At 40.9% G+C, this 26,517-nt stretch overlaps 2 protein-coding genes across 4 annotated transcripts in view; both read left to right on the top strand.

The window, feature by feature from the left end:
• Positions 1-26,517, top strand: part of LOC128686976 (mucin-4) — a 162,880-nt gene that overhangs the window by 59,283 nt on the left and 77,080 nt on the right. The window lies entirely within an intron of this gene.
• Positions 20,598-26,517, top strand: part of LOC138852381 (leucine-rich repeat and coiled-coil domain-containing protein PF3D7_0703800-like) — a 9,219-nt gene continuing 3,299 nt past the window's right edge. The window contains exon 1 of the mRNA XM_070082708.1: positions 20,598-21,107. The gene's annotated coding sequence lies outside the window, so the exon portion shown is untranslated. The remainder of the gene's footprint in view (positions 21,108-26,517) is intronic.

Here is a 26,517-nt window from a genome sequence, read left to right as displayed (position 1 = left end):
CAAGGTCTTGTACAAGCCAGGAGCTGTACCTCACCTCATCTCATAACACAGCCTTGAACAAGGTCTTGTACAAGCCAGGAGCTGTACCTCACCTCATCTCATAACACAGCCTTGAACAAGGTCTTGTACAAGCCAGGAGCTGTACTTCACCTCATCTCATAACACAGCCTTGAACAAGGTCTTGTACAAGCCAGGAGCTGTACCTCACCTCATCTCATAACACAGCCTTGAACAAGGTTTGTGCAAGCCAGGAGCTGTACTTCACCTCATCTCATAACACAGCCTTGAACAAGGTCTTGTACAAGCCAGGAGCTGTACCTCACCTCATCTCATAACACAGCCTTGAACAAGGTCTTGTACAAGCCAGGAGCTGTACCTCACCTCATCTCATAACACAGCCTTGAACAAGGTCTTGTACAAGCCAGGAGCTGTACCTCACCTCATCTCATAACACAGCCTTGAACAAGGTCTTGTACAAGCCAGGAGCTGTACCTCACCTCATCTCATAACACAGCCTTGAACAAGGTGTTGTACAAGCCAGGAGCTGTACTTCACCTCATCTCATAACACAGCCTTGAACAAGGTCTTGTACAAGCCAGGAGCTGTACTTCACCTCATCTCATAACACAGCCTTGAACAAAGTCTTGTACAAGCCAGGAGCTGTACCTCACCTCATTTCATAACACAGCCTTGAACAAAGTCTTGTACAAGCCAGGAGCTGTACCTCACCTCATCTCATAACACAGCCTTGAACAAAGTCTTGTACAAGCCAGGAGCTGTACCTCACCTCATCTCATAACACAGCCTTGAACAAAGTCTTGTACAAGCCAGGAGCTGTACCTCACCTCATCTCATAACACAGCCTTGAACAAAGTCTTGTACAAGCCAGGAGCTGTACCTCACCTCATCTCATAACACAGCCTTGAACAAGGTTTGTGCAAGCCAGGAGCTGTACCTCACCTCATCTCATAACACAGCCTTGAACAAAGTCTTGTACAAGCCAGGAGCTGTACCTCACCTCATCTCATAACACAGCCTTGAACAAAGTCTTGTACAAGCCAGGAGCTGTACCTCACCTCATCTCATAACACAGCCTTGAACAAGGTTTGTGCAAGCCAGGAGCTGTACTTCACCTCATCTCATAACACAGCCTTGAACAAGGTCTTGTACAAGCCAGGAGCTGTACCTCACCTCATCTCATAACACAGCCTTGAACAAGGTCTTGTACAAGCCAGGTGCTGTACCTCACCTCATCTCATAACACAGCCTTGAACAAGGTCTTGTACAAGCCAGGAGCTGTACCTCACCTCATCTCATAACACAGCCTTGAACAAGGTCTTGTACAAGCCAGGTGCTGTACCTCACCTCATCTCATAACACAGCCTTGAACAAAGTCTTGTACAAGCCAGGTGCTGTACCTCACCTCATCTCATAACACAGCCTTGAACAAAGTCTTGTACAAGCCAGGAGCTGTACCTCACCTCATCTCATAACACAGCCTTGAACAAAGTCTTGTACAAGCCAGGAGCTGTACCTCACCTCATCTCATAACACAGCCTTGAACAAAGTCTTGTACAAGCCAGGAGCTGTACTTCATCTCTTGATAAAGTCTGATAAAGACTTCAACAAAATAGTTTGTCTTCATACAGGATATTAATATTAAGTGTTGTTGGTGATGGCAGAAAGTGAAACTAGAGACAACAGTGAAGCACAACAGTCATTTTCTAACTTATTAATATACTTACTTGGGTAGTTTTGACTTCATGGTCTCCGCGCCCCGCTCTTCCGTCCTTCATCTTTAGTAACGCAAGTATCGCTGGTAAACAAGAACCATGTCTTCCAGGATCCGGGACAGATTTTTTTTAAACGAAAGTTGTGGTGAGAGAGAGAGAGAGAGAGAGAGAGAGAGAGAGAGAGAGAGATTAAGCTTTGACCTTTCTTTTTTTGAGGACACATGAGGTCTATGATGAGCGGTGTTGTGGGTAGGAGGAGGACAACATTAAAGTCTTAGTATACCCTAGACATTCTTACTGTGGTAGGCTCCAAGGTAGATGCCAAGATAACTATATGCTTTGTATACAATGTTTAGATTCCACTTGGACCAGTACATTGTTTACGATCTAAATAATCCTATTAAAACAAATTATAAAATTTGATTTAGCTGTTTTTTCTCTCTTATTTTGCACTCGTCTAGGGTTTCTATGGTCTAAAACTTTTTCTTAAGCCCTGAACCCTGAGCTCAGTTCCCTCAGTGACTAATCCAGACCTGAGTAGACTGTTGGTATGTGTATTCAGCTGTATGTGTTTATGAGTGTGAGTGTGCTGGCACCCCAGTATGTGAGTGCCTCTTAGTATCACCCTAGACCCCTAGACCAAGGTGTGGCACTGTGCTCGTGCCAACAGCGGACCAAATCTGTGCCTCTTGGGTCGTCCTCTCGTTTTGCTTGGATGTTGAATGTAGTGAGCAGCACCTCAAGGTACTGAGTTGAGGGAGACAAGCAGTGTGTAACTGCTTGGTGGTACTGAGTTGAGGGAGACAAGCAGTGTGTAACTGCTTGGTGGTACTGAGTTGAGGCAGACAAGCAGTGTGTAACTGCTTGGTGGTACTGAGTTAAGGCAGACAAGCAGAGTGTAACTGCTTGGTGGTACTGAGTTAAGGCAGACAAGCAGAGTGTAACTGCTTGGTGGTACTGAGTTGAGGCAGACAAGCAGAGTGTAACTGCTTGGTGGTACTGAGTTGAGGCAGACAAGCAGTGTGTAACTGCTTGGTGGTACTGAGTTGAGGGAGACAAGCAGAGTGTAACTGCTTGGTGGTACTGAGTTGAGGGAGACAAGCAGTGTGTAACTGCTTGGTGGTACTGAGTTGAGGCAGACAAGCAGAGTGTAACTGCTTGGTGGCATTTGTACACACTGTACTGTACCATTCATGATGTTAGTTGTACACACCTGCCTCTACTGTACCATTTATAGTAGGGTTGTACACACTGCACCTGTACTGTACCATTCGTGATGTACACACCTGCCTCTACTGTACCATCCATGGTGGGGGGAGTGGGGGGGTTATATACACTCATCAATATTGGGAAAGTTATCACAAGAGTTATCGTGCAGGAGAGTCATCGCTGCCACCAAGACGACCAGAGTTTACCAAACATTGGAAATGAAGCCAATATTAAGTGGTGGTGGTAGTAATGGTGATGGTAGTGGTGGTGGTAGTGGTAGTAATGGTGATGGTAGTGGTGGTGGTAGTGGTGGTGGTAGTAATGGTGATGGTAGTGGTGGTGGTAGTGGTAGTAATGGTGATGGTAGTGGTGATTATGGCTGTTACATTACAGTATCACCAACAGTGATGGAGAGAGAGAGAGAAATAATAAGTTTTCTGGTTGTTAAAAGATAAATTTCTTATATTTGAGGTTGTATCATTGGTTAAACCTGTGGAAGGAGTAGCATCTGCAGGAAGGAAGGAGGGAGGGAAGGAAGGAAGGAAGGAGGGAGGGAAGGAAGGAGGGAGGGAAGGAAGGAAGGAAGGAGGGAGGGAAGGAAGGAAGGAAGGAGGGATGGAAGGAAGGAAGGAAGGAGGGAGGGAAGGAAGGAAGGAGGGAGGGAAGGAAGGAAGGAGGGAGGGAAGGAAGGAGGGAAGGAAGGAAGGAAGGAAGGAGGGAGGGAAGGAAGGAAGGAGGGAGGGAAGGAAGGAAGGAGGTAGGGAAGGAAGGAAGGAGGGAGGGAAGGAAGGAAGGAGGGAGGGAAGGAAGGAAGGAGGGAGGGAAGGAAGGAGGGAGGGAAGGAAGGAAGGAGGGAGGGAAGGAAGGAAGGAGGGAGGGTGGGAAGGAGGGAGGGATGGACGGAAGGAAGGAGGGAGGGAAGGAAGGAAGGAGGGAGGGAAGGAAGGAAGGAGGGAGGGAAGGAAGGAAGGAGGGAGGGAAGGAAGGAAGGAGGGAGGGAAGGAAGGAAGGAGGGAGGGAAGGAAGGAAGGAAGGAAGGAGGGAGGAAGGGAAGGAAGGAAGGAAGGAAGGAAGGAGGGAGGGAAGGAAGGAAGGAGAGAGGGAAGGGAGGAAGGAAGGAAGGAGGGAGGGAAGGAAGGAGGGAGGGAAGGAAGGAGGGAGGGAGAAGTGAAAAACAATAAAACACCGGAAAACTGGATAAGCGGTGAGACAACAACAAAACAAATTAGGAAGAGGATAAAAACCTGTGTAATACACGATGAAGGAAGAGGATAAAAACCTGTGTAATACAGGATGAAGGAAGAGGATATAAACCTGTGACATACAGGATGAAGGAAGAGGATATAAACCTGTGTAATACAGGATGAAGGAAGAGGATAAAAACCTGTGTAATACAGGATGAAGGAAGAGGATATAAACCTGTGACATACAGGATGAAGGAAGAGGATATAAACCTGTGTAATACAGGATGAAGGAAGAGGATAAAAACCTGTGTAATACACGATGAAGGAAGAGGATAAAAACCTGTGTAATACAGGATGAAGGAAGAGGATATAAACCTGTGACATACAGGATGAAGGAAGAGGATATAAACCTGTGACATACAGGATGAAGGAAGAGGATATAAACCTGTGTAATACAGGATGAAGGAAGAGGATATAAACCTGTGACATACAGGATGAAGGAAGAGGATATAAACCTGTGACATACAGGATGAAGGAAGAGGATATAAACCTGTGACATACAGGATGAAGGAAGAGGATATAAACCTGTGACATACAGGATGAAGGAAGAGGATATAAACCTGTGACATACAGGATGAAGGAAGAGGATATAAACCTGTGACATACAGGATGAAGGAAGAGGATATAAACCTGTGACATACAGGATGAAGGAAGAGGATATAAACCTGTGACATACAGGATGAAGGAAGAGGATATAAACCTGTGACATACAGGATGAAGGAAGAGGATATAAACCTGTGACATACAGGATGAAGGAAGAGGATATAAACCTGTGTAATACAGGATGAAGGAAGAGGATATAAACCTGTGACATACAGGATGAAGGAAGAGGATATAAACCTGTGACATACAGGATGAAGGAAGAGGATAAAAACCTGTGACATACAGGATGAAGGAAGAGGATAAAAACCTGTGTAATACAGGATGAAGGAAGAGGATATAAACCTGTGACATACAGGATGAAGGAAGAGGATATAAACCTGTGACATACAGGATGAAGGAAGAGGATATAAACCTGTGACATACAGGATGAAGGAAGAGGATAAAAACCTGTGTAATACAGGATGAAGGAAGAGGATATAAACCTGTGACATACAGGATGAAGGAAGAGGATATAAACCTGTGACATACAGGATGAAGGAAGAGGATATAAACCTGTGACATACAGGATGAAGGAAGAGGATATAAACCTGTGTAATACAGGATGAAGGAAGAGGATATAAACCTGTGACATACAGGATGAAGGAAGAGGATATAAACCTGTGACATACAGGATGAAGGAAGAGGATATAAACCTGTGACATACAGGATGAAGGAAGAGGATATAAACCTGTGACATACAGGATGAAGGAAGAGGATATAAACCTGTGTAATACAGGATGATGATAATGTTAAACACTGAAGACAATAATGATGATAATGTTAAACACTGAAGACAATAATGATGATAATGTTAAACACTGAAGACAATAATGATGATAATGTTAAACACTGAAGACAATAATGATGATAATGTTAAACACTGAAGACAATAATGATGATAATGTTAAACACTGAAGACAATAATGATGATAATGTTAAACACTGAAGACAATAATGATGATAATGTTAAACACTGAAGACAATAATGATGATAATGTTAAACACTGAAGACAATAATGATGATAATGTTAAACACTGAAGACAATAATGATGATAATGTTAAACACTGAAGACAATAATGATGATAATGTTAAACACTGAAGACAATAATGATGATAATGTTAAACACTGAAGACAATAATGATGATAATGTTAAACACTGAAGACAATAATGATGATAATGTTAAACACTGAAGACAATAATGATGATAATGTTAAACACTGAAGACAATAATGATGATAATGTTAAACACTGAAGACAATAATGATGATAATGTTAAACACTGAAGACAATAATGATGATAATGTTAAACACTGAAGACAATAATGATGATAATGTTAAACACTGAAGACAATAATGATGATAATGTTAAACACTGAAGACAATAATGATGATAATGTTAAACACTGAAGACAATAATGATGATAATGTTAAACACTGAAGACAATAATGATGATAATGTTAAACACTGAAGACAATAATGATGATAATGTTAAACACTGAAGACAATAATGATGATAATGTTAAACACTGAAGACAATAATGATGATAATGTTAAACACTGAAGACAATAATGATGATAATGTTAAACACTGAAGACAATAATGATGATAATGTTAAACACTGAAGACAATAATGATGATAATGTTAAACACTGAAGACAATAATGATGATAATGTTAAACACTGAAGACAATAATGATGATAATGTTAAACACTGAAGACAATAATGATGATAATGTTAAACACTGAAGACAATAATGATGATAATGTTAAACACTGAAGACAATAATGATGATAATGTTAAACACTGAAGACAATAATGATGATAATGTTAAACACTGAAGACAATAATGATGATAATGTTAAACACTGAAGACAATAATGATGATAATGTTAAACACTGAAGACAATAATGATGATAATGTTAAACACTGAAGACAATAATGATGATAATGTTAAACACTGAAGACAATAATGATGATAATGTTAAACACTGAAGACAATAATGATGATAATGTTAAACACTGAAGACAATAATGATGATAATGTTAAACACTGAAGACAATAATGATGATAATGTTAAACACTGAAGACAATAATGATGATAATGTTAAACACTGAAGACAATAATGATGATAATGTTAAACACTGAAGACAATAATGATGATAATGTTAAACACTGAAGACAATAATGATGATAATGTTAAACACTGAAGACAATAATGATGATAATGTTAAACACTGAAGACAATAATGATGATAATGTTAAACACTGAAGACAATAATGATGATAATGTTAAACACTGAAGACAATAATGATGATAATGTTAAACACTGAAGACAATAATGATGATAATGTTAAACACTGAAGACAATAATGATGATAATGTTAAACACTGAAGACAATAATGATGATAATGTTAAACACTGAAGACAATAATGATGATAATGTTAAACACTGAAGACAATAATGATGATAATGTTAAACACTGAAGACAATAATGATGATAATGTTAAACACTGAAGACAATAATGATGATAATGTTAAACACTGAAGACAATAATGATGATAATGTTAAACACTGAAGACAATAATGATGATAATGTTAAACACTGAAGACAATAATGATGATAATGTTAAACACTGAAGACAATAATGATGATAATGTTAAACACTGAAGACAATAATGATGATAATGTTAAACACTGAAGACAATAATGATGATAATGTTAAACACTGAAGACAATAATGATGATAATGTTAAACACTGAAGACAATAATGATGATAATGTTAAACACTGAAGACAATAATGATGATAATGTTAAACACTGAAGACAATAATGATGATAATGTTAAACACTGAAGACAATAATGATGATAATGTTAAACACTGAAGACAATAATGATGATAATGTTAAACACTGAAGACAATAATGATGATAATGTTAAACACTGAAGACAATAATGATGATAATGTTAAACACTGAAGACAATAATGATGATAATGTTAAACACTGAAGACAATAATGATGATAATGTTAAACACTGAAGACAATAATGATGATAATGTTAAACACTGAAGACAATAATGATGATAATGTTAAACACTGAAGACAATAATGATGATAATGTTAAACACTGAAGACAATAATGATGATAATGTTAAACACTGAAGACAATAATGATGATAATGTTAAACACTGAAGACAATAATGATGATAATGTTAAACACTGAAGACAATAATGATGATAATGTTAAACACTGAAGACAATAATGATGATAATGTTAAACACTGAAGACAATAATGATGATAATGTTAAACACTGAAGACAATAATGATGATAATGTTAAACACTGAAGACAATAATGATGATAATGTTAAACACTGAAGACAATAATGATGATAATGTTAAACACTGAAGACAATAATGATGATAATGTTAAACACTGAAGACAATAATGATGATAATGTTAAACACTGAAGACAATAATGATGATAATGTTAAACACTGAAGACAATAATGATGATAATGTTAAACACTGAAGACAATAATGATGATAATGTTAAACACTGAAGACAATAATGATGATAATGTTAAACACTGAAGACAATAATGATGATAATGTTAAACACTGAAGACAATAATGATGATAATGTTAAACACTGAAGACAATAATGATGATAATGTTAAACACTGAAGACAATAATGATGATAATGTTAAACACTGAAGACAATAATGATGATAATGTTAAACACTGAAGACAATAATGATGATAATGTTAAACACTGAAGACAATAATGATGATAATGTTAAACACTGAAGACAATAATGATGATAATGTTAAACACTGAAGACAATAATGATGATAATGTTAAACACTGAAGACAATAATGATGATAATGTTAAACACTGAAGACAATAATGATGATAATGTTAAACACTGAAGACAATAATGATGATAATGTTAAACACTGAAGACAATAATGATGATAATGTTAAACACTGAAGACAATAATGATGATAATGTTAAACACTGAAGACAATAATGATGATAATGTTAAACACTGAAGACAATAATGATGATAATGTTAAACACTGAAGACAATAATGATGATAATGTTAAACACTGAAGACAATAATGATGATAATGTTAAACACTGAAGACAATAATGATGATAATGTTAAACACTGAAGACAATAATGATGATAATGTTAAACACTGAAGACAATAATGATGATAATGTTAAACACTGAAGACAATAATGATGATAATGTTAAACACTGAAGACAATAATGATGATAATGTTAAACACTGAAGACAATAATGATGATAATGTTAAACACTGAAGACAATAATGATGATAATGTTAAACACTGAAGACAATAATGATGATAATGTTAAACACTGAAGACAATAATGATGATAATGTTAAACACTGAAGACAATAATGATGATAATGTTAAACACTGAAGACAATAAAATACTTGAAGAAAACAACACAAAGATAATGATCAATAAAACAATTGTAAAACAAACAATAGGATAAAACGTGGTAAAACACCAGGATAAAACGTGATAAAACACCAGGATAAAACGTGATAAAACATTATAAACGTGATAAAACAAACACCAGGATAAAACGTGATAAAACAGGATAAAACGTGACAAAACAAACACCAGAATGAAACATGTGATAAAACATACGATAAAACAAGCACCATGATAAAACAATAGGATAAAACACCAGGATAAAACGTGATAAAACACCAGGATAAAACGTGATAAAACACCAGGATAAAATATGTGATAAAACAGGATAAAATGTGATAAAACAAACACCAGGATAAAACGTGATAAAACGAGCACCACGATAAAACATGTGATAAAACAAACACCAAGATAAAACATGTAATAAAAAAGACACCAGGATAAAACGTGATAAAACAAGGTAAAACGTGATAAACACCAGGATAAAACATGATAAACACCAGGATAAAACGTGATAAAACAAGGTAAAACGTGATAAACACCAGGATAAAACGTGATAAACACCAGGATAAAACGTGATAAACACCAGGATAAAACGTGATAAACACCAGGATAAAACGTGAGAAACACCAGGATAAAACGTGAGAAACACCAGGATAAAACGTGAGAAACACCATGGTAAAACGTGATGAAACAAGCACCAGGATAAAACAGTAAAACAAACACCAGGATAAAACATGATAAAACACCAGAATAAAGGCAGGTAAAAACCGTGATAAAACAGGATAAAATTAGTGAAGAAAGGATAAAACGATAAAGAGGGTGAGAATGAGTAAGAATTATGACATAAGAGGTGGTATAAGGTGACGGAGACTCCAGTTCCTTGGATCGCAAGCCCTTCACCATCTAGGCACCCCTTCATGAAGGGCAAATACCTGTTGAGGGGATAATATGAAACAGTTGATCAACAGGACGAAACAGTAGGTGTCTGGTTTCCTGAGCTTCCAGGTGTGATTGGAGGGCAGAACACACCTTTAATGAAGCAGTGTTTGGCCCCAAACATCTTCCTGAGTGAAATTAGTAAATAACTTCAGTCATGTTCCTGGGTCACACTTAGATCATGATTCAGTCGTGTTCCTGGGTCACACTTAGATCATGATTCAGTCGTGTTCCTGGGTCACACTTAGATCATGATTCAGTCGTGTTCCTGGGTCACACTTAGATCATGATTGTCATGTTCTTGGGTCACACTTAGATCATGATTGTCATGTTCTTGGGTCACACTTAGGCCATGAGTCACTCATGTTCTTGGGTCACACTTAGATCATGATTCAGTCGTGTTCCTGGGTCACGCTTAGATCATGATTCAGTCGTGTTCCTGGGTCACACTTAGATCATGATTCAGTCGTGTTCCTGGGTCACACTTAGATCATGATTCAGTCGTGTTCCTGGGTCACACTTAGATCATGATTCAGTCGTGTTCCTGGGTCACACTTAGATCATGATTCAGTCATGTTCCTGGGTCACACTTAGATCATGATTCAGTCGTGTTCCTGGGTCACACTTAGATCATGATTCAGTCATGTTCCTGGGTCACACTTAGATCATGATTCAGTCATGTTCCTGGGTCACACTTAAATCATGATTCAGTCGTGTTCCTGGGTCACACTTAGATCATGATTCAGTCGTGTTCCTGGGTCACACTTAGATCATGATTCAGTCGTGTTCCTGGGTCACACTTAGATCATGATTCAGTCGTGTTCCTGGGTCACACTTAGATCATGATTCAGTCGTGTTCCTGGGTCACACTTAGATCATGATTCAGTCGTGTTCCTGGGTCACACTTAGATCATTATTCAGTCGTGTTCCTGGGTCACACTTAGATCATGATTCAGTCGTGTTCCTGGGTCACACTTAGATCATGATTCAGTCGTGTTCCTGGGTCACACTTAGATCATGATTCAGTCGTGTTCCTGGGTCACACTTAGATCATGATTCAGTCGTGTTCCTGGGTCACACTTAGATCATGATTCAGTCATGTTCCTGGGTCACACTTAGATCATGATTCAGTCGTGTTCCTGGGTCACACTTAGATCATGATTCAGTCGTGTTCCTGGGTCACACTTAGATCATGATTCAGTCGTGTTCCTGGGTCACACTTAGATCATGATTCAGTCGTGTTCCTGGGTCACACTTAGATCATGATTCAGTCGTGTTCCTGGGTCACACTTAGATCATGATTCAGTCGTGTTCCTGGGTCACACTTAGATCATGATTCAGTCGTGTTCCTGGGTCACACTTAGATCATGATTCAGTCGTGTTCCTGGGTCACACTTAGATCATGATTCAGTCGTGTTCCTGGGTCACACTTAGATCATGATTCAGTCATGTTCCTGGGTCACACTTAGATCATGATTCAGTCGTGTTCCTGGGTCACACTTAGATCATGATACAGTCATGTTCCTGGGTCACACTTAGATCATGATTCAGTCGTGTTCCTGGGTCACACTTAGATCATGATTCAGTCATGTTCCTGGGTCACACTTAGATCATGATTCAGTCGTGTTCCTGGGTCACACTTAGATCATGATTCAGTCGTGTTCCTGGGTCACACTTAGATCATGATTCAGTCGTGTTCCTGGGTCACACTTAGATCATGATTCAGTCGTGTTCCTGGGTCACACTTAGATCATGATTCAGTCGTGTTCCTGGGTCACACTTAGATCATGATTCAGTCGTGTTCCTGGGTCACACTTAGATCATGATTCAGTCGTGTTCCTGGGTCACACTTAGATCATGATTCAGTCGTGTTCCTGGGTCACACTTAGATCATGATTCAGTCATGTTCCTGGGTCACACTTAGATCATGATTGTCATGTTCTTGGGTCACACTTAGGCCATGAGTCACTCATGTTCCTGGGTACACTCAGGCCATGAGTCAGTCATATTTCTGGGTACACTCAGGCCATGAGTCAGTCATATTCCTGGGTACACTCAGGCCATGAGTCAGTCATATTCCTGGGTACACTCAGGCCATGAGTCAGTCATATTCCTGGGTACACTCAGGCCATGAGTCAGTCATATTCCTGGGTACACTCAGGCCATGAGTCAGTCATATTTCTGGGTACACTCAGGCCATGAGTCAGTCATATTTCTGGGTACACTCAGGCCATGAGTCAGTCATATTCCTGGGTACACTCAGGCCATGAGTCAGTCATATTTCTGGGTACACTCAGGCCATGAGTCAGTCATATTTCTGGGTACACTCAGGCCATGAGTCAGTCATATTCCTGGGTACACTCAGGCCATGAGTCAGTCATATTTCTGGGTACACTCAGGCCATGAGTCAGTCATATTTCTGGGTACACTCAGGCCATGAGTCAGTCATATTTCTGGGTACACTCAGGCCATGAGTCAGTCATATTTCTGGGTACACTCAGGCCATGAGTCAGTCATATTTCTGGGTACACTCAGGCCATGAGTCAGTCATATTTCTGGGTACACTCAGGCCATGAGTCAGTCATATTTCTGGGTACACTCAGGCCATGAGTCAGTCATATTTCTGGGTACACTCAGGCCATGAGTCAGTCATATTTCTGGGTACACTCAGGCCATGAGTCAGTCATATTTCTGGGTACACTCAGGCCATGAGTCAGTCATATTCCTGGGTACACTCAGGCCATGAGCCAGTCATATTTCTGGGTACACTCAGGCCATGAGTCAGTCATATTCCTGGGTACACTCAGGCCATGAGTCAGTCATATTTCTGGGTACACTCAGGCCATGAGTCAGTCATATTTCTGGGTACACTCAGGCCATGAGTCAGTCATATTTCTGGGTACACTCAGGCCATGAGTCAGTCATATTCCTGGGTACACTCAGGCCATGAGTCAGTCATATTTCTGGGTACACTCAGGCCATGAGTCAGTCATATTTCTGGGTACACTCAGGCCATGAGTCAGTCATATTTCTGGGTACACTCAGGCCATGAGTCAGTCATATTCCTGGGTACACTCAGGGAGTACACTCACTCAGGCCATGAGTCAGTCATATTTCTGGGTACACTCAGGCCATGAGTCAGTCATATTTCTGGGGCCATGACAGTCATATTCCTGGGTACACTCAGGCCATGAGTCAGTCATATTTCTGGGTACACTCAGGCCATGAGTCAGTCATATTCCTGGGTACACTCAGGCCATGAGTCAGTCATATTTCTGGGTACACTCAGGCCATGAGTCAGTCATATTCCTGGGTACACTCAGGCCATGAGTCAGTCATATTCCTGGGTACACTCAGGCCATGAGTCAGTCATATTTCTGGGTACACTCAGGCCATGAGTCAGTCATATTTCTGGGTACACTCAGGCCATGAGTCAGTCATATTTCTGGGTACACTCAGGCCATGAGTCAGTCATATTTCTGGGTACACTCAGGCCATGAGTCAGTCATATTTCTGGGTACACTCAGGCCATGAGTCAGTCATATTTCTGGGTACACTCAGGCCATGAGTCAGTCATATTTCTGGGTACACTCAGGCCATGAGTCAGTCATATTTCTGGGTACACTCAGGCCATGAGTCAGTCATATTTCTGGGTACACTCAGGCCATGAGTCAGTCATATTTCTGGGTACACTCAGGCCATGAGTCAGTCATATTTCTGGGTACACTCAGGCCATGAGTCAGTCATATTTCTGGGTACACTCAGGCCATGAGTCAGTCATATTTCTGGGTACACTCAGGCCATGAGTCAGTCATATTTCTGGGTACACTCAGGCCATGAGTCAGTCATATTTCTGGGTACACTCAGGCCATGAGTCAGTCATATTTCTGGGTACACTCAGGCCATGAGTCAGTCATATTTCTGGGTACACTCAGGCCATGAGTCAGTCATATTCCTGGGTACACTCAGGCCATGAGTCAGTCATATTTCTGGGTACACTCAGGCCATGAGTCAGTCATATTTCTGGGTACACTCAGGCCATGAGTCAGTCATATTTCTGGGTACACTCAGGCCATGAGTCAGTCATATTTCTGGGTACACTCAGGCCATGAGTCAGTCATATTTCTGGGTACACTCAGGCCATGAGTCAGTCATATTTCTGGGTACACTCAGGCCATGAGTCAGTCATATTTCTGGGTACACTCAGGCCATGAGTCAGTCATATTTCTGGGTACACTCAGGCCATGAGTCAGTCATATTTCTGGGTACACTCAGGCCATGAGTCAGTCATATTTCTGGGTACACTCAGGCCATGAGTCAGTCATATTTCTGGGTACACTCAGGCCATGAGTCAGTCATATTTCTGGGTACACTCAGGCCATGAGTCAGTCATATTTCTGGGTACACTCAGGCCATGAGTCAGTCATATTTCTGGGTACACTCAGGCCATGAGTCAGTCATATTTCTGGGTACACTCAGGCCATGAGTCAGTCATATTTCTGGGTACACTCAGGCCATGAGTCAGTCATATTTCTGGGTACACTCAGGCCATGAGTCAGTCATATTTCTGGGTACACTCAGGCCATGAGTCAGTCATATTTCTGGGTACACTCAGGCCATGAGTCAGTCATATTTCTGGGTACACTCAGGCCATGAGTCAGTCATATTTCTGGGTACACTCAGGCCATGAGTCAGTCATATTTCTGGGTACACTCAGGCCATGAGTCAGTCATATTTCTGGGTACACTCAGGCCATGAGTCAGTCATATTTCTGGGTACACTCAGGCCATGAGTCAGTCATATTCCTGGGTACACTCAGGCCATGAGTCAGTCATATTTCTGGGTACACTCAGGCCATGCTTCATTGAGTTTCCTGGGTAAACTGAAGACCATTTAATTACCAACTTTGAAAGCAAATTCCGATTTTTTTTGGTAACACTAGAGGTTGTGTTGTTGAGGCAGAGCTCTCGTGTTTGTGTACACTGATACAGTGTTTGTCCTGCTGGCCACAAGCACAAACAGTCTGGTTGACCAGTTTGTCAGCAGAAGAACTTGCCATCAAGCTGGCTGTATATTATGTAAGATAAGATAAGATAAGATTTCGTTGGGATTTTTAACCCCGGAGGGTTAGCCACCCAGGATAACCCAAGAAAGTCAGTGCGTCATCGAGGACTGTCTAACTTATTTCCATTGGGGTCCTTAATCTTGTCCCCCAGGATGCGACCCACACCAGTCGACTAACACCCAGGTACCTATTTGCTGCTAGGTGAATAGGACAACACGTGTAAGGAAACGTGTTGGAATGTTTCCACCCGCCGGGAATCGAACCCGGAACCTCCGTGTGTGAAGCGGTAGCTTTAGCCACCAGGCCACCGGGCCACCGGGCCAGGTACTGTTGTACTGTTGTGCACTTCGTAAATCATTTTAGTCACACTGGTAAATAGTGAGTCGTTGCAAGCAGAGTATTGTCACTTACTGTCTATGTTGTTCTAGTGTTTATTTTGTCTTCTCTTTGCCTCCTGTCAACCAGTCAGGGGAATTTAAAAATTGCCAGCTTTCTTGACTCAACTTCGTCAGCACCGAAGTAAGACGTGTTTAAAACTTGGCTTTATTTATTTGATGAAACCTTCCGCCCGCCCTGCAGGCTTCCTCACTCGAATTTGGGTTAGATAAATGCATGAGTGAGAGGGGTTGGATTTGAGTGGGACTTGCACGTAAGTTAATAGGGTTATCAGAGTTTATTTCCCTGAGTACCATTGAAAATGGGTCGGGCAAATATTTTTGTTAGTGGGTTTAGGTTTGAGAAGGACCTGCCTAGTATGGGCCAGTAGGCCTGCTACAGTGCTCCTCCATTCTTATGTTTTTAAGTAGAGAGGTTGTTTGAGGTAATCCATCCCTCAACTTTGTGAAAAATGATTAATATCTTAGCTTAAGGACTGATTAACTGTGTTGCACATATACTGAGGGACTACTTACCCACTTCCTAAGCTGTCAATAAATAACAAAAAGGCACAATACCGTGACTGGAACGATACACAAATAACCCGCACATAAAAGAGAGAAGCTTACGACGACGTTTCGGTCCGACTTGGACTGATATTCCTCTGTGTATTCAAGTGTTGAATCTTACACTGAGGCCGAGATATTTCTTATCAACATGTGTCTTATTAACTTGGCAATATTCTTTAATATTAACAATACCATAATTATATTTACATTTATATACTTCTATGCACTATATTATTATTATATAATAGCACTATATTACCTATATATATATATATATATATATATATATATATATATATATATATATATATATATATATATATATATATATATATATATATATATATATATATATATATATATATATATATATATCAACCCTATATTACCAATCCATTTATAAATTTCGGTATTACGTATATTGTAAATTTTTTTTTAAATAATTTTAGTGTCCATACATCAAGAATGTATTTTTCATGTTTGCCAGAGTAATAACCCAGAGTTTGTCACTACATTTATGACAACTTCCACTGACAATACTTTGTGAAATTTATCCAATATTCTCTCTCTCTCTCTCTCTCTCTCTCTCTCTCTCTCTCTCTCTCTCTCTCTCTCTCTCTCTCTCTCTCTCTCTCTCTCTCTCTCTCCGTAATGTTCAGTATCTGATCACACTATATTCATATAGATTATCTTAGCTTCCTATCATCTCGATTTATTGTCACTTATCTAAATTAACATCCTCCATCCATCTGTTTCTCCATTTCCTCAATTTATCCAACTTTCCTGGATGGGATTGACTCTTATTACTTATTTTGCATGGTATTTATTTTTGTTTTATTTGCAAATAAGTCGTTTTAATTCTTTCTGGCGAGTCATTTACATAAACCAGGAATATTCTCGCCCTCAGAAATTGACAGCTGCACATTCTTTTAAACCCCACCATAATACATTGTATACATTCTTTTAAACCCCACCATAATACATTGTATACATTCTTTTAAACCCCACCATAATACATCGTATACATTCTTTTAAACCCCACCATAATACATCGTATACATTCTTTTAAACCCCACCATAATACATCGTATACATTCTTTTAAACCCCACCATAATACATCGTATACATTCTTTTAAACCCCACCATAATACATCATTGTTTTAACACCCATCATCATGATACATTGTATTCATTATTTTTTTTATTAAGATAATATCGGCTAGTAGTTACCGTACTACTAGTTAAGGTGACATCAACTTTTTGTTAAGATAATATCGGCTAGTAGTTACCGTACTACTAGTTAAGGTGACATCAACTAGGTGTTGGTCACTCCACTAATAGTTTCATCGCTAGTTGAGGTGACATCAACTAGGTGTTGGTCAAACCATACCTCGGCCGGGATTGAACCCGCGGTCAGAGAGTCTCAAAACTCCAGCCCGTCGCGTTAGCCACTAGACCAGCTAGCCACAATAAGATTCGTCCAACTAGGTATACTTGCATTTGTGGTCACAGTGGTGCCTGTGCTAACCTTCCTATGGTGTAGAAATATACCTAGTTGGATGAATCTTATTGTGGCTAGCTGGTCTAGTGGCTAACGCGACGGGCTGGAGTTTTGAGACTCTATGACCGCGGGTTCAATCCCGGCCGGGGTATGGTTTGTTTGCAATCGTGTCATTACGATTTCGTGAGTCTAGGTGTTGGTCACTCCTGTAGTAGTTTCACCGCTAGTTGAGATGACATCAACTAGGTGTTGGTCACTCCTGTAGTAGTTTCACCGCTAGTTGAGGTGACATCAACTAGGTGTTGGTCACTCCTGTAGTAGTTTCACCGCTAGTTGAGGTGACATCAACTAGGTGTTGGTGGCTTTACCTCTATATATATTTTAGTTAATTTTATTTCATATTTCTGGGCCTGTTGATATGTGCTAATATTTTTAATATTATTTTTTAAATTTAGTTTCTTGTATACAAATTTCATTATTATGTTCCAGTTTGCTCTCGCCTACAAAGTTTTGAACGTTTGTTTACTTCTAACAAGAGAGGAGCAAGAAAGTTGTTGGTCTCTTCTAAGCTTATAGATTGACTTCCTTCACTCTCTCATAGTTACACCGGTATTGTTCCAGACACAATATCGTGACTCGAACAATACCAATAACCCGCCTCTTAGCTCTTCTACCCCTTAGCTCTTCTACTGAATCGTGGCCTCCAGGAATACATCGTACCTACTCTTGAAACTGTGCTTCTGTTCAGCCCTGTGACGGGAAAAGATTTACTAACGTCCCGATGGTTCATCTGCGTCTTTAGTGACCATCTGCGTCCCCTGGCTCCCTTTCCTGCCATCTGTGTACCAGTGTGTATACTCACCTATTTGTGGTTACAGGGGTCGAGTCGTAGCTCTTGGCTCCCAGTGTGTGTGTGTGTAACACCCAGGTACCTACTCATTGCTAGGTGAACAGTGACAGAAGTAAGGAAACTAACACCCAGGTACCTATAAGTTAGTTAATTTAGGTACAGGTACACACAAGTTCAAGTATCATGTAAATTCCCTACCAGGATAACTCAGAAAAGTCAGACAAAGTTACGTATTTCCATTGTGGTCTTTGTAATGTTTTATTAATTAAACCTAACTGTAAGTTACAGTAGAAATCAGCCACGATTATAACCTTAAAAATTAAAACAGATAAGTAAGTCAAATGTATTAGGAGATCTGACTAAGTTTCTTGCCTGGCTCAAGATTCGAACCCGACTCTTGTTGATTGTAAGCCAAAACGCCGGTGAGGAGGCAGATAGTACTGCAAATATTGATTGGTTGATTAATGGGAGCTTAAAGTCTATGAACTATACTATACAATCCCCTCAAGGGAAGTTCCTTGATGCTGGTGAGGGGTTCATGATGAAGGGAATTGCTTCCCAACCCCCCACAGAGACGCTGTATAATCCCTAAGGATTTAGCTCTCCCCATATTAACAATATACTATACAGTACAACTTTATTTCCTTTCTGCAGTATACACTATGTAGTTTACATATAAGACAATATTGTTAAGTATATTTAGTGTCATTAAGGCAGTGTGTAATCTTATATTTGCCCAACAGGAATAATACCTAAAATAAGGATTAAACTCGCAGCATATACACACTCAGAGAAATAAACCTGTGTATATCATATGAAAATATTAGGTTAGGTTAGGTTAGGTTAGGCTAGGTTAGGTTAGGTTAGGTTAGGTTAGGTTAGGCTAGGTTAGGTTAGGTTAGGTTAGGTTAGGCTAGGCATGTCAGGAAACAGGACAAGTGTTTCCTGACGCGGGTTTTAGTTATATGACGATCCTCCACTGGAAGTTTTGGTCATCTGACCGATGCCTTCCACTGGCTTACCGGTCTACTCCTTTAAGTATTAAGGTTATTGTTATAACCATGTATGTATGTATATATATATATATATATATATATATATATATATATATATATATATATATATATATATATAGATAGATAGATAGATAGATAGATAGATAGATAATTACCAGAGTTGAGGGTCTCACTCACATATTTATTTAACGATTATGATAAGTAAGTTTTTATTCAGATACAGGTACACATAAATACAGTTACATAAATTATACATGTAGATATATGACAATTTATAAATCGTACGGGTTCAGCGTTCCTCATGATTATAATGACAATTTATAATTGAGGACCAACTATAATAGTGAAGCAATAGAAGATAAAATACCTCACGCAAAAAGGAAAGAAAATATGTTCCTTCCCCCCCAAAAAAAAATTTAAAAGGCTTCTGGAAGGAAAACAAATTATAACTGGAAATTAAAGTGAAGTGGTGAGTTTGGAGGCGATCCATTGATCAGTGGCGCCCAGACACACACGCTGCCTACCACTCACTCTCACAATATTAAAAAACACCAATCAGTTTGTAGACACCTGATGGGCGCCATAGGTGGTTTAAAATTGCCAAATTCCTGGGAAAAAAATAACAGTACATAAAAAATAGGTAGGTTGGTGCGACAATTTTTTAATAAAAAACGGAAGTATTGTGTATCATAGAAAACGGTTGTTGATGGAGGGTTAACTCGCGTAAATATCGATGGCGGTCTCGTGGGAGAAAAACTGCAGCTTGGTTTTACCTCCACATACGAGAGTTTAAGTATGAGTTAAAGATTAGCAGGAGGGGATTTAGTAAAGTGGAGGAATTTGCGTAGAAATCCCTGGCAGGAGTGGAAGGAAAATAGTGTGTGTGTGTGGGAGAGAGAGAGTGAGTTTGAGAGAAAGTGTGGGTTTGTGTGAGATAGAAAGAGTTTGTGTGTGTGTGTGTGTGTGTGAGAGAGAGAGAGAGAGAGAGAGAGAGAGAGAGAGAGAGAGAGAGAGAGAGAGAGAGAATAGGGTGCGCGCGGGAGTAAGAGTGAAATAGCATTTAAGGCGAACACACACGAGCCTGGCTGGTGGCAGGGGCTGGCCGCCACCAGTAAGGCTGAGGATGCCGTCTTTGTTGGACGTGGTGGTCGTAGCGGAACGAACAACCACACAACCACACAACCACAACCACCACCACCACCACCACTACCACCACTCCTGCAACGACACTACCACCACCACTCTGCTGCACCACACCACTAACCCACTACTGCAGCCACCTCACCACCTCCACCATCACAGCACCACAACATCATCTCCCAGCCTTGCTCACCACCACCACCACCACTACTACTACCACCCCCAACAACAACAACCAACACAAACAACACAACATCTGCACCACTAAGAGCACCAGCAATGCGGGAGAGGAACGTGTAGGCGCGTGTGTTGAGGTGCAGCCAAGGTAGTGAGATGTGGCCAGTGTCTCTCGTCATGGTCCCTTAGGGACCACTGGAACACCAGCGGCGATAACTATGCGATAACTACGCTTGTGTGGTCATGTTGTCTATGGAAATAAGCCAGAGTTATCACGGAGTTATTAATCCCCCCTTCTCCAGGATTAATCAGAATAACAAACAAAGTAATACTCCAAGAATGTTAGTCATTGCGAGTGTCGTGGGTCACCACAACAATGTAGGGGAAGTTGAGTTTAACTGTAGATTTGTTACTTTTAGTATGCACCTCAAACTAACCTGTGGATATACGATAACCAAATCTGTTGACCTACCCAAACGACGAGTCTGTTGATATACCCGAACGGCGACAAACAGTCTGTGGACGTACCCAGACAACACCAATTACAACCTGTCGACGTACTCAAACTACGACATATCTGCTAAAAACCTACGACAGATCTACTAAAAAAGTGGGACAAACCTACAACAAACTAGGACAAACCTACATAATAGGAGAAATCTACTAAAAACTAGGACAAATCTTCTATATAATATGACAACTTTACTACAAACGGTAGAATGGAAATACCATAGGACCATCCCTAACAGTGAGGTCGCTCACTAATAGCTAAAGGACAGCCCTTAACATTCATGGTCTCCCCCTAACACCCAGTGGGTGTCCCCCTAGTAACTAAGAGAGGCTCGTAGCCATCACCACCTCATCGCAGACACATCGTTGCTGTCTGGACGCGAGTGACAACACACTAAACAGGAACTTAGCCTCATTTCCGAATTATAAGTGTCTTGTTGAGAGTCCCAGTAAGTGGCGAGTCTGTGAATCCATGTGAGTCACTCCTCAGAGGAGTGAGACAGTGATTTGAGTCCCTCAGATGTTGATTCAGTGATTTTTAAGTTCCTCTGAGGGACGATTCAGTGACATGAGTCCCTCAAAGTTGAGTCAGTGACCTGAGACCTTCCGAGTGATGGACGAACCAGCACAACTTGCAGGGGCTACATAATGTTTTTCCCGAGTGCAGTAGAGTGTTGTTGGTTGAGATTAATTATGACTTGGAGGGTGTGGAGAGGCGCCTTGACACGGCCTTCCTTCTTGTGATGTGGGAGAGGGAGGGAGGGAGGGAAGCAGGGAAGCAGGGAAGAAGAGAACTGTGGAGGGAGGGAGCCAGAGGATAAGAGAGAGAGCAAGAGAGCATATGGACCACGGAGGGAGATAACTTTTGAAGAAGGGAGGGAAGTAAGGAGAGAGGGAACTAGGACTGGAGAGAAGGGAGGAAGAAAGCGAGGGAGGGAGCAAGGGACGAGGTGGGAGGAGAGATGGAGGGAGGGAGTACAGTACACATTAAAGCTAGATAGCATTATATCTGTGGTGTCTTTGTTGTGTACCGAAGCTGTCTGTCTATCTGTTGTCCTGCAGTCTAGCTCCATCTGTTTCAGGGTAGGATAAAGTAACAGAAGGTTCTCTTCCCATCCTCAACCTCACTGCTGCCCCAAAACGTCATATTACCTAAAGCTTTCATGACGATTTCGGGGGTCACCGCCCCCCCTGCGGCTCTGTCCCAGACCCAGCCCTGCAAGCATTCCACCGCCTGCACCAAAGCCCAGTTGATCTGGAACTGACTTGAGGAAATTATCTTATTTTCGTATGGAGTAATTTCTGTACTCAGTACCAAGTCGTACAGAATTTTCCAGATGTAAATTATGATATACTTTTCTTGCCCAAGTTCCAAGGAGTACAGTTCAAGGATTCCAATAATTTAGGTATCCAGTTTCGCCTGCCTTGACTGGAGTTGTTAGTGTGGATCAATATTCCAGTGTAAAGAATGGAGTTGTTAGTGTGGAGCAATATTCCAGTGTAGAGAGAGCACCATTATTGGCTTATTATTCATGTCTTGAAGGTTCTAGTTATCCACCCTATCATTATAGTTGTGGTAACAACACTTGTGATCCCTTAAGGTCAGATCTAAGTCCCTCACATTAATCTTCTACTTTAGTAAATGGTTTGAGTCTGTTTTCAGTTTCATATTTTTTCTCTCAAATTTTGCATAGCGAAGTAAGTGAAATTTGTGGTCACAGAACATTATAGTGTTGTCTGAGGCTCACTGGAAGCTTCTTCATATCAGCTTGGAGATGAGATGTCTTCTATGGATGTCACTCATTCAGCTTCTAGTATCGTCTGAAGGATGATACTTTGTTGTGGTGGATGTAAGAGAAGTAGGTTGAATACTGGGCCTTGAGCAACACAACTTGTGACTGTATCAACCTCTGACTTGACTTTTTCAGTTGCACTTTATATTCTTTTGTTAGGAAGTTGAATATCCATCTGCCTACTTTTACAGGCGCACTAGATTGAGTCCTGCTTCTGGGTTTAATAGACTGAACCCTGCTGTTAGTTCCAGTAAATTGTTCTCTTTGCTATTATCAACAATAGATTCCTCCACTTTCTTCTTCTTTCAAAAACAAGTAATAAATTTATATTAATAATAATAAGTATTATTATTATTATTATTATTATTATTATTATTAAAGTAGGAGTCATAGACTTGTTTTTGTTAAATAATCTTCTTGCAGTTACATTGTCATATGTCTACTGGATGTCTTTATACATCTGTCTTCCAGATTAATATAATTTTCTTTATTACTTTCGTTCTCCTTTCTTACCTGTTCTCTCTTATCTCCACACTTTTAACTGTCCTCTCTTATCTCTCTTTTTATACCTCTCGCATTTATTATTCGTATTTTAATATTGACTTGAATTGGTAAACCAGTATGGGTCATTGAACAGGAGCTGCGTGGCTGCTCACTGAGGCAGAAACTCACTGTTCACTGATGTGTTTTTGTGCACCGTCAGTTACATCTTTATTCCTAGTTATTATTTATTAATTTCATGGTGAGGCAGTAAAGATGAGGGAGTAGGCAGCAGTAAATATTGGTGGGTGGGAGGGAGGTAGGGAGGGAGGGAACCCTCACAGTGGGTCAGGGAAGGTCATAGGTCATCAGAATATCTTGACTGAGCAGCGAGGGTAGACACAGTGACTGACATCAACTCCACTTCTCCTGCACCTTATTATACCTATTCGTGAAACTACGTGCTCCAGCTCTTTCCCTGTCAAGCATCCTGTCTCGACCCGTCCTCTTAGTATCTTGCACGTCAGTGTCATATCTCCTGCAGGTCCTTCTATCTTCTAAGGCCTTCAAGTTTAGTTCTTTCAGCCCCTTCCAGTTTAGCTGTCTCCATCCAGGTACTAATCCTGCTGTGAATTTCTAGTCCTTTCTCTAGTTTCTAGATATACTTGATGAGATTTACGTTCTAGGGAGGTCTGCATGATTACTTGTTAGGGTTCCTGAATGCTGATCCAAGAGAAAAACGATTGAATAAAGCTAACTATAACTCGGGAAATCTCTACACAGAGAGAAACATGACTGGATAAAGCTCCATGCCGTAAAACATTACTAGATAAAGCTCTTCACAAAGTAAAACATGATAAAGCTCTACACAGAGCGAGACCTTGTCCCAGTTAGAGTTCGCTCTACACTCTCCTCTTCTATATTATCAATAGTTACATCACTGAATACAAATTAAAGCAGTTAGCTAATTTCTTTCATTCTGGCAATGTGTGTGTGTGTGTGTGTGTGTGTGTGTGTGTGTGTGTGTGTGTGTGTGTGTGTGTGTGTGTGTGTGTGTGTGTGTGTGTGTGGTGTGTGTGTGTGTGTGTGTGTGTGTGTATGTGTGTGTGTGTGTGTGTGTGTGTGTGTGTGTGTGTGTGTGGTGTGTGTGTGTGTGTGTGTGTGTGTGTGTGTGTGTGTGTGTGTACTCACCTAGTTGTACTCACCTAGTTGAGGTTGCGGGGGTCGAGTCCGAGCTCCTGGCCCCGCCTCTTCACTGATCGCTACTAGGTCACTCTCCCTGAGCCGTGAGCTTTATCATACCTCTGCTTAAAGCTATGTATGGATCCTGCCTCCACTACATCGCTTCCCAAACTATTCCACTTACTGACTACTCTGTGGCTGAAGAAATACTTCCTAACATCCCTGTGATTCATCTGTGTCTTCAGCTTCCAACTGTGTCCCCTTGTTACTGTGTCCAATCTCTGGAACATCGTGTCTTTGTCCACCTTGTCAATTCCTCTCAGTATTTTGTATGTCGTTATCATGTCCCCCCCTATCTCTCCTGTCCTCCAGTGTCGTCAGGTTGATTTCCCTTAACCTCTCCTCGTAGGACATACCTCTTAGCTCTGGGACTAGTCTTGTTGCAAACTTTTGCACTTTCTCTAGTTTCTTCACGTGCTTGGCTAGGTGTGGGTTCCAAACTGGTGCCGCATACTCCAATATGGGCCTAACATACACGGTGTACAGGGTCCTGAATGATTCCTTATTAAGATGTCGGAATGCTGTTCTGAGGTTTGCTAGGCGCCCATATGCTGCAGCAGTTATTTGGTTGATGTGCGCTTCAGGAGATGTACCTGGTGTTATACTCACCCCAAGATCTTTTTCCTTGAGTGAGGTTTGTAGTCTCTGACCCCCTAGACTGTACTCCGTCTGCGGCCTTCTTTGCCCTTCCCCAATCTTCATGACTTTGCACTTGGTGGGATTGAACTCCAGGAGCCAATTGCTGGACCAGGTCTGCAGCCTGTCCAGATCCCTTTGTAGTTCTGCCTGGTCTTCGATCGAGTGTATTCTTCTCATCAACTTCACGTCATCTGCAAACAGGGACACCTCAGAGTCTATTCCTTCCGTCATGTCGTTCACAAATACCAGAAACAGCACTGGTCCTAGGACTGACCCCTGCGGGACCCCGCTGGTCACAGGTGCCCACTCTGACACCTCGCCACGTACCATGACTCGCTGCTGTCTTCCTGACAAGTATTCCCTGATCCATTGTAGTGCCTTCCCTGTTATCCCTGCTTGGTCCTCCAGTTTTTGCACCAATCTCTTGTGTGGAACTGTGTCAAACGCCTTCTTGCAGTCCAAGAAAATGCAATCCACCCAACCCTCTCTCTCTTGTCTTACTGCTGTCACCATGTCATAGAACTCCAGTAGGTTTGTGACACAGGATTTCCCGTCCCTGAAACCATGTTGGCTGCTGTTGATGAGATCATTCCTTTCTAGGTGTTCCACCACTCTTCTCCTGATAATCTTCTCCATGATTTTGCATACTATACATGTCAGTGACACTGGTCTGTAGTTTAATGTTTCATGTCTGTCTCCTTTTTTAAAGATTGGGACTACATTTGCTGTCTTCCATGCCTCAGGCAATCTCCCTGTTTCGATAGATGTATTGAATATTGTTGTTAGGGGTACACATAGCGCCTCTGCTCCCTCTCTCAATACCCATGGGGAGATGTTATCTGGCCCCATTGCCTTTGAGGTATCTAGCTCACTCAGAAGCCTCTTCACTTCTTC

This window comes from Cherax quadricarinatus, chromosome 7, assembly GCF_038502225.1.
Source record: "Cherax quadricarinatus isolate ZL_2023a chromosome 7, ASM3850222v1, whole genome shotgun sequence".
Lineage (NCBI taxonomy): Eukaryota > Metazoa > Arthropoda > Malacostraca > Decapoda > Parastacidae > Cherax > Cherax quadricarinatus.
This window is presented reverse-complemented; position numbering and strand designations above follow the sequence as displayed.